The sequence below is a fragment of the Macaca nemestrina genome, chromosome 4, assembly GCF_043159975.1.
Source record: "Macaca nemestrina isolate mMacNem1 chromosome 4, mMacNem.hap1, whole genome shotgun sequence".
NCBI lineage: Eukaryota > Metazoa > Chordata > Mammalia > Primates > Cercopithecidae > Macaca > Macaca nemestrina.
In genome coordinates this window covers 63,361,596-63,375,867 of record NC_092128.1, presented here as the reverse complement: position 1 = coordinate 63,375,867, position 14,272 = coordinate 63,361,596, and the positions used below count along the sequence as shown (strand labels likewise).

The following is a 14,272-nucleotide window of genomic DNA, read 5'->3' as shown; positions in this document are numbered from 1 at the left end:
CTGTTTTCATAGCATGTAAGAGCAGGCTTGGGATCTGAGGCAGTTCCCAGAGCAGCTAATTCCATCATGCACAATTTCTTAATGTAAATAAAAACTTGTCATAGTCCATTATACAGAGGGCTTCCAATTTGATTAACAATATCTGTAATACTGGCCCTCTCCTCAGGCATCACGTGCCTGCCGATTCCTCCTCTCTGGTCCCAGCGTCGTTGGCTGGCGTCAGAGAAATGTCTACAAACTTCCTAGTACAAGAGAAGATCTGGTTCCACAAATTCAAATATGATGACGCAGAAAGGACATTCTAGGAGCAGATAAACGGGACTGTGGCCGGCGCCTCCTGCCACAGCTCGGTACCCAGGGCCTCCAATGGCCCCAGAGGAGACGACAGCAAGCTCGACGTCCCGAGCGCCAGCCTGGAAGTGGAGAACCAGAACCTGCGAGGCGTAGTGCAGGAGCTACAGCAGGCAGTCTCCAAGCTGGAGGCCTGGCCACCTGGCCACAGCCCAGCAGACCCAGCACGTGTCTCCCATGCACCAAGTGGAACCCCCGGCCAAGAAGTCTGCCACACCAGCAGAGGATGACAAGGACGATGACACTGACCTGTTTGGCAGTGGCAATGAGGAGGAGGACAAGGGGGCAGCGTGGCTGCGGGAGGAGCGGCTGCGGCAGTACACGGGGAAGAAGGTGAAGAAGCCCACGCTGGTGGCCCAGTCCTCCATCCTGCTGGATGTCAAGCCTTGAGATGATGAGATGGACATGGCCCAGCTGCAGGCCTGTGTGTACTCCATCTAGTTGGACGGACTGGTCTGGGGGCTCCAAGCTGGTGCCCGTGGGCTACAGTATCCAGAAGCTGCAGATTCAGTGTGTGGCAGGGGATGACAAGATGGGGACAGACTTGCTGGAAGAGGAGATCACAAAGTTTGAGTAACATGTGCAGGGTGTCGACACAACAGCTCTCAAGAAGATCTGAAGCCTGTGGGTGTGTGCGCGCGCGTGTGTGCGTGCATGCACGTGTGTGTGAGGCCCTGCCAGGATTAAAAACAGACCAGTGGCTGGGCACGGATGCTCACGCCAGCACTTTGGGAGGCCCAGGCGGGCAGATCACGAGGTCAGGAGATTGAGACCATCCTGGCTAACACAGTGAAACCCCGTATCTACTAAAAATACAAAAAATTAGCCAGGCGTGGTGGCAGGCGCCTGTAGTCCCAGCTACTCGGGAGACTGAGGCAGGAGAATGGTGTGAACCCCAGAGGCAGAGCTTGCAGTGAGTGGAGATCGCACCACTGCACTCCAGCCTGGGCGATAGAGCAAGACTCCGTCTCAAAAAACAAACAAACAAACAAACAAAAAACAAAACACGGAGACTGGCAAAACAAAACAAAACAAATGATCAAAAAAACAGTAACTGTAATACTGATAATTTGTTTCTGATATTTTTCAAATATCCTATGATACTGTAATAAATACCTTTATACATCAATCTTTGTCTAATTTTTAATTCTTTAAAATATATTCTAATAGAGGAAATACTTGATCAAATTATTTTATGGCTATTATTATAGTCAAACAGAATTGTGAAGAGGTTGCACCAATTTATAATTCTAGCAGGACCATATAGAAATGTCTCTTTTACTTCATCCTTGCTAACAGTGAGGCAGCAATTTAAACTATGCCATCAGTTTTTAAACTTCACTAAATTGGTAGGAAAAATTAGGAGTATTAAACTGCGTATCTTTTACTACTGATATTCAACACTTTGATACATATTAACCATGTGAATTTCTATGTTTAAAATTATTTTTCATACCCTAATGTGTGTGTGTGTGTCTCTCTCTATATATATATCTTTATTTGTGTTTATCTGCATTCATTTATTTTAATAATAGTAATAATAATACATACGGGCCAGGAATTGTGCCAAGACCTTTACAGTTTTCATTATATTTAATTCTCACCATAATTCTCACTTAGTTTAAACTAAGACCATGATATCGATACCATTATTATCTCTATTCTACACACAAAGGCACAGAGATGTGCAGCAGCTGATGTACCTGCCCAAAGCCACAGTCTTAGTTTAAACTGAGTTGAGTTTAACACGGGATTGATTGACACAGAGCAGACCCTCAAACCATGCTCTGTGAAATTTAACAAACAGTGTCCCTAGTTTGTTGTTTCTTTTTCATTTTATTCTTTGGACTAATATTACTTTTCAATTTGCATGTAGAAAATGCTTTGTGATTTCCTCTACTCTTTGGTTTTTAGTTGTTTTGTTTGCTTATTTTGTTGTAAGTTTAAAATATCAGTTCATATAAATCCATGCTTTCTCTTCCTAAGGACTGTGATTGCCTAGCATGACAGCCAAGGCAAAGGCAAGTCTAAACTTATTAAGCCTGCCGGGATGGTTCATAGCCCAAGACAACTCACACCCTATCCATAGATTTTTCTCTATTCCCCTGGGGGAATCTGTTCCCTGAGTGAGCAAACCCACAGTGTTGACTCCTCATGTGCCCATATTAGGAGAGTGTACTCATCCACTGAATCACTGATCACTGCATATGATACAGTGGCTTTGTTGTGTTCTGGGATCTCTGTTTAGCCCCTCATGAAAAACTGTGCTACTCACTGATTTTCTTCCAATATTTGCCAACATAGAGTACCAGTGGTGTCAAAATTACACTAAAATCCAGCCATTTCCTTTTTATTATACCTTAATACTAGGCAGTGTTAATTAGACCTTCCTCTTTTTCCTTTGTACTTGCACTTTGGCTTATTTAAAAAAAAATATATGGTGCAAGATTGTTGTTCCTCATGCTATTAATATATATACAATACTGTTTGAATACAAATAGTATTATTTGTACACTATTATATTGAAGTTTATACACAAAGTACTCTTTGAATTTGAAAAATAAACTAATATTTTTGTTTCACTGTTACTCCATATCATTTTGTTAAGCAAGAGTATGAAAAAACAAAAGGTATAATCCTATCAGCTCATTAATAATTTGTAGCCATAATCTTCTAGTAATTTTTTGTACAAATTTTAAAAGTAAAATTATGATCATCTTCTTGTGATAACTCAGAATTCATGGTTTGGTGTCCACATTCTGTCCATGTATCTTTAATTTTCTCTCACAAAACTTATCTCTTCCTATTTTACCTTTATTTTCTTTCAAAGCTTCTGACATTAGTTACTGATATCAACAATTAAGTGTAGAGCAGTTGAATTTTGCTTTCAGTGTTATTACTGATATTACTGATTTTGCTATAGCTTTTTTAGTTGATTTCCATTCTGTTCTTATTTCATTTATTCTCTGTCCAGCTTACTAAAATTTTTAAAGAAAATTTATTGTTAATAAAAAAGGTTTCAAAATGTTTCTATTTCATGTACCAAATAATTTTTAGATATACCTCTTATATGTGAATTTTCAGGACAATGCTTTCATCATCACAACTTGTTAGAATCGTTTCACCAATTCTGATTAAGTCTGGGGTCCTGCAAGCAGACTCTGTGATGAAAATTTTTGGACGGGGGGGCATGCCCAAGATGGCCAAATAGGAACAGCTCCAGCCTCCAGCTCCCAGTGTGAATGACACAGAAGACGGTGATTTCTGCATTTTCAACTGAGGTACCGGGTTCATCTCACTGGGACGTGTCAGACAGTTGGCCCTGGTCCACGGGTGCAGCCCGACCAGCGAGAGCTGAAGCAGGGTGAGGCATCGCCTCACCTGGGAAGTGCAAGGGGGAAGGGAATTCCTCCTCCTAGTCAAAGGAAATTGACACACACAACACCTGGAGAATCGGGTAACTCTCACCCTAATACTGCGCTTTACCAAGGGTCTTAGCAAACGGCACACCAGGAGATTATATCCCACACCTGGCCCAGAGGGTCCCACGCCCACAGAGCCTCCCTCATTGCTAGCACAGCAGTCTGAGATCTAACTGCAAGGTGGCAGCGAGGCTGGGGGAGAGGCAACCGCCATTGCTGAGGCTTAAGTAGGTAAACAAAGCCGCCTGGAAGCTCGAATTGGGTGGAGCCCACCACAGCTCAAGGAGGCCGGCCTGCCTCTGCAGAATCCTCCTCTGGGGACAGGGCATAGTTAAACAAAAAGCAGCAGAAACCTCGGCAGAGGTAAATTCCTGTCTGACAGCTTTGAAGAGAGCAGTGCATCTCCCAGAACAGAGGTTGAGATCTGAGAACGGACAGACTGCCTGCTCAAGTGGGTCCCTGACCCCTGAGTAGCCTAACTGGGAGACATCCCCCACTAGGTACAGACCGACACCTCACACCTCACACGGCGGGGTACACCCCTGAGACAAAGCTTCCAGAGCAAGAATCAGACAGCAACACTGGCTGTTCAGCAATATTCTATCTTCTGCAGCCCCTGCTGCTGATACCCAGGCAAACAGGGTCTGGAGTGGACCTCAAGCAAACTCCAACAGACCTACAGCTGAGGGTCCTGACTGTTAGAAGGAAAACTAACAAACAGAAAGGACACCCACAGGGAAAACACATCAGTACGTCACCATCATCAAAGACCAAAGGCAGATAAAACCACAAAGATGGGGAAAAAGCAGTGCAGAAAAGCTGGAAATTCAAAAAATCAGAGCGCATCTCCCCCTCCAAAGGAATGCAGCTCACCGCCAGCAACGGAACAAAGCTGGACGGAGAATGACTTTGACGAGTTGAGAGAAAAAGGCTTCAGTCAATCAAACTTCTCAGAGCTAAAGGAGGAATTACATAACCAGTGCAAAGAAACTAAAAACCTTGAAAAAAGAATGGATGAATGGATAACTAGAATAATCAATGCAGAGAAGACCTTAAAAGAACTGATAGAGATGAAAACCATAAAACGAGAACTACGTGACAAATGCACAAGCTTCAGTAACCCTCTCGATCAACTGGAAGAAACAGTATCAGCGATTGATGATCAAATGAATGAAATGAAGCGAGAAGAGAAGTGCAGAGAAAAAAGAGTAAGAAGAAATGAACAAAACCTCCAAGAAATACGGGATTATGTGAAAAGACCAAATCTATGTCTGACTGGTGTGCCTGAAAGTGACGGGGAAAATGGAACCAAGTTGGAAAACACTCTGCAAGATATCATCGAGGAGAACTTCCCCAACCTAGTAAGGCAGGCCAATATTCAAATTAAGGAAATACAGAGAATGCCACAAGGATACTCCTCAAAAAGAGCAACTCCAAGACACATAATTGTTAGATTCACCAAAGTTGAAATGAAGGAAAAAATGTTAAGGGCAGCCAGAGAGAAAGGTCGGGTTACACACAAAGGGAAGCCCATCAGACTAACAGCGGATCTCTCAGCAGAAACTCTCCAAACCAGAAGAGAGTGGGGGCCAATATTCAGCATTCTTAAAGAAAAGCATTTTCAACCTAGAATTTCATATCCAGCCAAACTAAGCTTCATAAGTGAAGGAGAAATAAAATCCTTTACAGATAAGCAAATGCTTAGAGATTTTGTCACCACCAGGCCTGCCCTACAAGAGATCCTGAAGGAAGAACTAAACATGGAAAGGAACAACAGGTACCAGCCATTGCAAAAACATGTCAAAATGTAAAGTCCATCGATGCTAGGAAGAAACTGCATCAATTAGTGAGCAAAATAACCAGCTAATATCATAATGACAGGATCAAGTTCACACATAACAATATTAACCTTAAATGTAAATGGACTAAATGGTCCAATTAAAAGACACAGACTGGCAAATTGGATAAAGAGTCAAGATCCATCAGTTTGCTGTATTCTGGAGACATATCTCACATGCAGAGACACACATAGGCTCAAAATAAAGGGATGGAGGAAGATCTACCAAGCAAATGGAGACCAAAAAAAAAGCAGGGGTTGTAATCCTAGTCTCTGATAAAACAGACTGTAAACCATAAAAGATCAAAAGAGACAAAAAAGGCCATTACATACTGGTAAAAGGATCAATTCATCAGGAAGAGCTAACTATCCTAAATATATATGCACCCAATACAGGAGCACCCAGATTCATAAAACAAGTCCTTAGAGATTTACAAAGAGACTTAGACTCCTATACAATAATAATGGGAGACTTTAACACCACACTGTCAACATTAGACAGATCCATGAGACAGAAAGTTAACAAGGATATCCAGGAATTGAACTCAACTCTGCACCAAGCAGACCTAATAGACATCTACAGAACTCTCCACCCCAAATCAACAGAATATACATTCTTCTCAGCACCACATCGCACTTATTCCAAAATTGACCACATAGTTGGAAGGAAAGCACTCCTCAGCAAATGTAAAAAAACAGAAATTATAACAAACTGTCTCTCAGAACACAGTGCAATCAAACTAGAACTCAGGACTAAGAAACTCAATCAAAACCGCTCAACTACATGGAAACTGAACAACCTGCTCCTGAATGACTACTGGGTACATAACAAAATGAAGGCAGAAATAAAGATGTTCTTTGAAACCAGTGAGAACAAAGATACAACATACCAGAATCTCTGGGATACATTTAAAGCATTGTGTAGAGGGAAATTTATAGCACTAAATGCCCACAAGAGAAAGCTGGAAAGATCTAAAATTGACACTCTAACATCACAATTAAAAGAACTAGAGAAGCAAGAAAAACACATTCAAAAGCTAGCAGAAGGCAAGAAATAACTAAGATCAGAGCAGAACTGAAGGAGATAGAGACACAAAAAACTCTCCAAAAAATCAATGAATCCAGGAGCTGGTTTTTGAAAAGATCAGCAAAATTGATAGACTGCTAGCAAGACTAATAAAGAAGAAAAGAGAGAAGAATCAAACAGATGCAATAAAAAATGATAAAGGGGATATCACCACCGTCCCCAGAGAAATACAAACTGCCATCGAGAATACTATAAACACCTCTACGCAAATAAACTAGAAAATCTAGAAGAAATGGATAATTTCCTGGACACTTACACTCTCCCAAGACTAAACCAGGAAGAAATTGAATCCCTGAATAGACCAAAGGCAGGCTCTGAAATTGAGGCAATAATTAATAGCCTACCAACCAAAACAATCTAGGACCAGACAGATTCACTGCCGAATTCTACCAGAGGTACAAGGAGGAGTTGGTACCATTCCTTCTGAAACTATTCCAATCAATAGAAAAAGAGGGAATCCTCCCTAACTCATTTTACGAGACCAACATAATCCTGATACCAAAGCCTCACAGAGATACAACAAAAAAAGAGAATTTTAGACCAATATCCCTGATGAATATTGATACAAAAATCCTCAATAAAATACTGGCAAACCGAATCCAGCAGCACATCAAAAAGCTTATCCACCATGATCAAGTGGGCTTCATCCCTGGGATGCAAGGCTGGTTCAACATATGCAAATCAATAAACGCAATCCAGCATATAAACAGAACCAAAGACAATAACCACATGATTATCTCAATAGATGCAGAAAAGGCTTTTGACAAAATTCAACAGCCCTTCATGCTAAAAACTCTCAATAAATTCGGTATTGATGGAACGTATCTCAAAATAATAACAGCTATTTATGACAAACCCACAGCCAATATCATACTGAATGGGCAAAAACTGGAAAAATTCCCTTTGAAAACTGGCACAAGACAGGGATGCCCTCTCTTACCACTCCTATACAACATAGTGTTGGAAGTTATGGCTAGGGCAATCAGGCAAGAGAAAGAAATAAAGGATATTCATTTAGGAAAAGAAGAAGTCAAATTGTCCCTGTTTGCAGATGACATGATTGTATATTTAGAAAACCCCATTATCTCAGCCCAAAATCTCCTTAAGCTGATAAGCAACTTCAGCAAAGTCTCAGGATACAAAATCAATGTGCAAAAATCACAAGCATTCTTATACACCAGTAACAGACAAACAGAGAGCCAAATCATGAATAAACTCCCATTCACAATAGCTTCAAAGAGAATAAAATACCTTGGAATCCACCTTACAAGGGACGTAAAGGACCTCTTCAAGGAGAACTACAATCCACTGCTCAGTGAAATAAAAGAGAACACAAACAAATGGAAGAACATACAATGCTCATGGATAGGAAGAATCAATATTGTGAAAATGACCATACTGCCCAAGGTAATTTATAGATTCAATGCCATCCCCATTAAGCTACCAATGACTTTCTTCACAGAATTGGAAAAAACTGCTTTGAAGTTCATATGGAACCAAAAAAGACCCCGCATTGCCAAGACAATCCTAAGCCAAAAGAACAAAGCTGGAGGCATCACGCTACCTGACTTCAAACTATACTACAAGGCTACAGTAACCAAAACAGCATGGTACTGGTACCAAAACAGAGATATAGACCAATGGGACAGAACAGAGCACTCAGAAATAATACCACACATCTAGAGTCATCTGATCTTTGACAAACCTGACAAAAACAAGAAATGGGGAAAGGATTCCCTATTTAATAAATGGTGCTGGGAAAATTGGCTAGCCATAAGTAGAAAGCTGAAACTGGATCCTTTCCTTACTCCTTATACAAAAATTAATTCAAGATGGATTAGAGACTTAAATGTTAGACCTAAAACCATAAAAACCCTAGAAGAAAACCTAGGTAATACCATTCAGGACATAGGCATGGGAAAGGACTTCATGTCTAAAACACCAAAAGCAACGGCAACAAAAGCCAAAGTTGACAAATGGGATCTAATTAAACTAAAGAGCTTCTGTACAGCAAAAGAAACTACCATCAGAGTGAATAGGCAACCTACAGAATGGGAGAAAATTTTTGCAATCTACTCATCTGCCAAAGGACTAATATCCAGAACCCACAAAGAACTCAAACAAATTTACAAGAAAAAAAACAAACAATCCCATCAAAAAGTGGGCAAAGGATATGAACAGACACTTCTCAAAAGAAGACACTCATACAGCCAACAGACACATGAAAAAATGCTCATCATCACTGGCCATCAGAGAAATGCAAATCAAAACCACAATGAGATACCATCTCACACCAGTTAGAATGGCGATCATTAAAAAGTCAGGAAACAACAGGTGCTGGAGAGGATGTGGAGAAACAGGAACACTTTTACACTGTTGGTGGGACTGTAAACTAGTTCAACCATTGTGGAAAACTGTGTGGCGATTCCTCAAGGATCTAGAACTAGAAATACCATTTGACCCAGCCATCCCATTACTGGGTATATACCCAAAGGATTATAAGTCATGCTGCTATAAAGACACATGCACACGTATGTTTATTGCCACACTATTCACCATAGCAAGGACTTGGAATCAACCCAAATGTCCATCAGTGACCGACTGGATTAAGAAAATGTGGCACATATACACCATGGAATACCATGCAGCCATAAAAAAGGATGAGTTTGTGTCCTTTGTAGGGACATGGATGCAGCTGGAAACCACCACTCTCAGCAAACTATTGCAAGAACAGAAACCCAAATACCGCATGTTCTCACTCATAGGTGAGAATTGAACAATGAGATCATTTGGACTCGGGAAGGGGAACATCACACACCAGGTCCTATTTTGGGAAGGTGGAAGAGGGGAGGCATAGCATTAGGAGATGTACCTAATGTAAATGACAAGTTAATGGGTGCAGCACACCAACATGGCACATGTACACATATGTAACAAACCTGCACATTGTGTACATGTACCCTAGAACTTAAAGTATAATAATAAAAAAAAGAGAAAATTTTTATGCAGACATATACTAAAGTGTGCACTTGGGAACAACACTTCTATGGATATGAGGAAAGCAGGATTGGGCACTAGAGACCAACTGCAATTGTAATGCAATTGTAAAAGAGATGTCACCTGCCCCATGGTTTGCTTTGAGAATAATCTGACATGGAGGCAACTCTCACTCCTGCATTAATGAGTGAGGCAGATTCCTGGGAGGGGATAAAGCTCTGAGATCTCAGTAGCCAAAGGCCTCTCTGCTGGGAGAATAAGTACTTTGGTCCTGAATGAACAGTGCACCAAAAGATCTATTACCACCCACTTGGATCCATTTACTTCTTACTGTAAGTTGCAACTACTTTTGCAAAATTCTGCTTTGTCTCATTTCCTCAGGAAACTTAAAAGTTGAAGGTTAGTGGAACAGATCATAATCTCTGTTGATGCAGCTCATCTAAAAACTCATCATATCCCTCCTTTTGATTCTTCACGCCCATGGACAGAACCTCTGTTTCTCTATGTGGCATACCTGGTGAGATGCCCCAGACCTGAGCTCCCAGTCACTATGCCCTCATCAAGCCATGACTACTGCACTTTTTCACTTATTATCAAAATTGGTCATGAGAGTACCAAAAAAAAAAAAAAAAAAGGGTGCACTGTGTCACCCGAGTATTAGGGGTGAACCTCCCTGTCCTGTAATATGACAGCCCTACTGCCTCCTAATGATGAGGACAAATTACACCATCTGGGATGCTGATTCTTTCACTTACATGCATTACTTTGGGCTCAGGATTCTGAAGTGATTGAATGGCAACAATAGTTTAAAGTTCAACTGAACTCTTACTGTGTCTCCTGTTGAGAGCATATTTCCCTCTGGAAAGCATGTTCTCCAGATCAGGTTTTCTCAACCTTGGCACTACTGGCATTTTAATCCTGGTAATTCTTTGTTCTGGGCCCTCTAGTATATTGCAGGACATTTAGCAGCTTCCCTGGCCTCTAGTCACTAGTTTCCAGTATCACTCTTCAGTGGTGACAACCAAAAATGTTTACAGACACTGCCAAATGTACCTTGAGGGAAGGGGGTTGGGGGATGTAAAATCATCTCCAGTTGCTCTAAGCCCACAGAACCTAAAGTTGAGGGACTGGGGAATACAGATTTCAAACTGGGTCACTGGGAGTGATGTTACTTCTGTCCTTTGGTTCCAGGGCCCATAGACTTTACTATTTGAATAAATAGTATACAATAATGTTCATTAATATAGAATATATACCATGTTCTCATAGGGAATGGTGCCCCATCCTTGCAGGGTATCTTCTCTAAGCTGGTCTTACATCTCTACCTTCAAAAGATTACCCTTCACTCTATTTTTCCAGAACTTCTGGGAAATTCAGGAATCAGAAAGAAAAAAAAAGACACTTACTGGATCTGTGGACCTAGCGAAAACGTTGTAAGTCATACTTTGGTCAGGATTTAGCTTTTATTACTAAGTTCCCATACATGTCTACCTTAATTAATAATGGCACCATGATGACATTGAGACCTGGGTTAGCTGTATACACTCAGACCTTGTGTCCTACATCCAAAGTTTCTATTTCCCTCTTCTCTATACGTAGTTTCCAAGTAAATAGTCCTAAGTTTATTTAGAAAACCACTGGGGCTATCATTGCTGTTTATATTTGCACTGGTGTTGCAGGATCTTTCCTATGGGGACTTGTGAATTCCAGTTTTAGAGCTGGCTCAAGTCTCAGAACTAGGCATAAGAATGTGACATTTTATTGGAAAGACTGCCTTCAGCCTCCTCATCTTCCATCTTTGATATATTATGACTGTATAGTTTACAAAGTATTCATGTTTGCTTTTCCACTATCTTGTGCCTAGGAACACTGTTCTCTTTTTTCAATAGTTCTCCACAGGGCAGAATCATGGACTGCCATTCAGACCTTTCAACCTATTATGGAAATTGCTCCCACCTGAATTCTGATGGTTAAATGTTGCCAGCTGGCCTCTATTGTATCAGGGTCATTATTACTTTCAGGGAGCCCTGTTCCTAATCAGCATTTTCTATTTTGAACCTGGCCTACAGAGAACAACCACTGCTGAGCTTCTCAATGATACTGGTTTCCTCTCGCTAACATATTTCTTTGATAAATGGAGTGTCCTTTTGGCCCTCCCGTGGAACATAGGCTGGTAGATTTTTTTAAACCTTACTTAATATAGCCATTCCAGCATGCACACCTCATTGAGCTTTTTGAACCCTTCTTCTATATTTAGCTTAGCCCATCACTTTTTCTATACTTCCAAATGCAATCATAGTAGCATGTGAGCATTGTCTCATGGCGTCCCTGCCAGGCTATTAAATCTCATATTATGGAAGAACCCTTTGTTAGCCAAAATATAAGTCTCTTTACAGAGAACCAAAGAAACATTCTGACTCACATTTCACCTTAAATTGGCAATCATTCACATTCAGCCTTTCGTTTGTTTCTCTACCACATCCATAGCTTCCAACAACCATTTAATTTTGTAGTACTTAGTACTTTCCCCATATCTCTCAAATGCTTGAGAAATTTCATTAGCCCATACATCGTTTCCACAGGTATCCCATCCCACTTACCACAGGGGAGAGTTTTCATAACTGCATCACTACAGAATATCAAGAGCTATGGAAACACTACTGATTTTCAGAGATGGGGTCTTTGTTATCATCTGGCTGGTAGGTGATTCAATTCCCAATTTGCATTTTAAAGTTTATTTCCTGGTGCCATACACAGCACCAACTCTTTTTTTTTTTTGAGACGGAGTTTCGCTCTTTTTGCCCAGGCTGGAGTGCAATGGCGCGATCTCGGCTCACCGCAACCTCCGCCTCCCGGGTTCAAGCGATTCTCCTGCCTCAGCCTCCTGAGTAGCTGGGATTACAGGCATGTGCCACCACCCCGGCTAATTTTGTATTTTTAGTAGAGACAGGGTTTCTCCATGTTGGTCAGGCTGGTCTTGAACTCCCGACCTCAGGTGATCCACCTGCCTCGGCCTCCCAAAGTGCTGGGATTACAAGCGTGAGCCACCGCGCCCGGCGGCACCAACTCTTTTAGGTCAGATTTTCTGGAAATAAAATTTGAGATGGGTATTTGTGTATGAGGTATTTATTAGGGAGCACACTCTATTCAATACCTATAAGGCTCTGAAGAAGGCAGGACTGGGCAAGGAAAGAGGTTGAATTACAATGCAGTTACAGTGCTTCAGCTGAGCCCATGGGGAGCTCTGGAGCTAGCATGATTCTTCAGTGCCATCCCAATTTCAGGTAAAGAAGTATCATTAACCTTTTCTCTCCCTACATGTACAATTATCTCATGACTCATATCATTGATTATGAGTTGTCCTAGAAAAAAAAGTATGTAGGTTTAAGTGAGGCAGCTGCACCTGACCACAGGTAATTTCCACGTAGGAGTGCAATGCCAACAGTCCTGGCAGCTGGGGAAATGATAGCTTTGGTCCGGAAAGAAAAACCCAGTGGTAAACACAGCATCCACCATAGGTTTTCTTGTTTTCTTTGGCGTTTGATGAAAACCTATTCACACCACACATGATTAGCAGTATCACAAAAAGCTGCTCCCAGTTAAAGAACTAGAGAAAACTGTTACTCATACTCCATTTAAAATTGCACAGACCCTAGTTTCTTAACAAACCAACAAAAAACAATGCAAAGAAAATGCACAGAATTATAGATGAAAGTAAATTCATTAGGCTTCTTACTGCCATTATTACTTAAACATTTCTGTTGCTAAGGTTAAACATTAGGAAACCATAAAAAGAAGATAAATCTAGAACACAATGCAAACAAAAGTAAGGAAACAATAAATACAAAGGGAAAAATCAATGATGTAGAAGAGAGGAAAACATAGAGAAAATGTTAGTAGTTAAAAGACAGAGAAACCCTGTGCTAAGGTTAATGTACTATATGCCCCATTTACATGAAATTCTCAAAAAGGCAAATTATAGTGACAAAGTGAATCAGCGGTGACCTGGGGCCATGGTTAGGAAAGGCTATGGGGTGGAAAGGGGTAGGAGAAAACTTTTTAGAGTGAAGTACTCTTTTACTTGTGGTGATGGTTGCACAATTATATAACTTACCTACATTCACCAAACTGCGCACTTAAAATAAACAAATAGTATTGTTTTAAATAATACCTTAGTAAGCAAATGAGAGAAAAAAATATACTCCTATAACTGGTAAATAAAGATTCTAAAATAACATTAAGGGGGAATAAATATTTTTCTGAAGATTTCATAAAACAGAGGAGAAAGAACAGATATAAAACAAAGCTTCTTTAAAATCCTTTTTAAACCATCAGTTTTGCCTAGCATTTCACCCCTCAAAGCAGTTGCTACATTTCTTAAATACCTTTATTCTGCCTGTAGACTTGAACCTTCTTGGAGTTTCTCCAACACTATCTTGGGCTGAGTCCTCCTGAGTTATGTTCTTTCTTATATAAGATGATTTTGCTCTCTCTCAGCTTTTGTTGTTCGCAGCCTCATCCACCAAGTGCTTTTCTTTTCTAATCCGGGGACTATTTTGATATTCGTCCACCTCAGAA

The 14,272-nt window shown here is 40.7% G+C and overlaps 1 long non-coding RNA gene and 1 pseudogene across 1 annotated transcript in view; one reads left to right on the top strand and one right to left on the bottom strand.

The window, feature by feature from the left end:
• LOC139362785 (uncharacterized) overlaps positions 1-14,203 on the bottom strand; it is a 112,008-nt gene extending 97,805 nt beyond the window's left edge. Inside the window, exon 1 of the long non-coding RNA XR_011622100.1 lies at positions 14,080-14,203. This is a non-coding gene — a long non-coding RNA (uncharacterized lncRNA). The remainder of the gene's footprint in view (positions 1-14,079) is intronic.
• Positions 228-970, top strand: LOC105475899 (elongation factor 1-delta-like; annotated as a pseudogene).
• Positions 14,204-14,272: the final 69 nt, after the last annotated feature.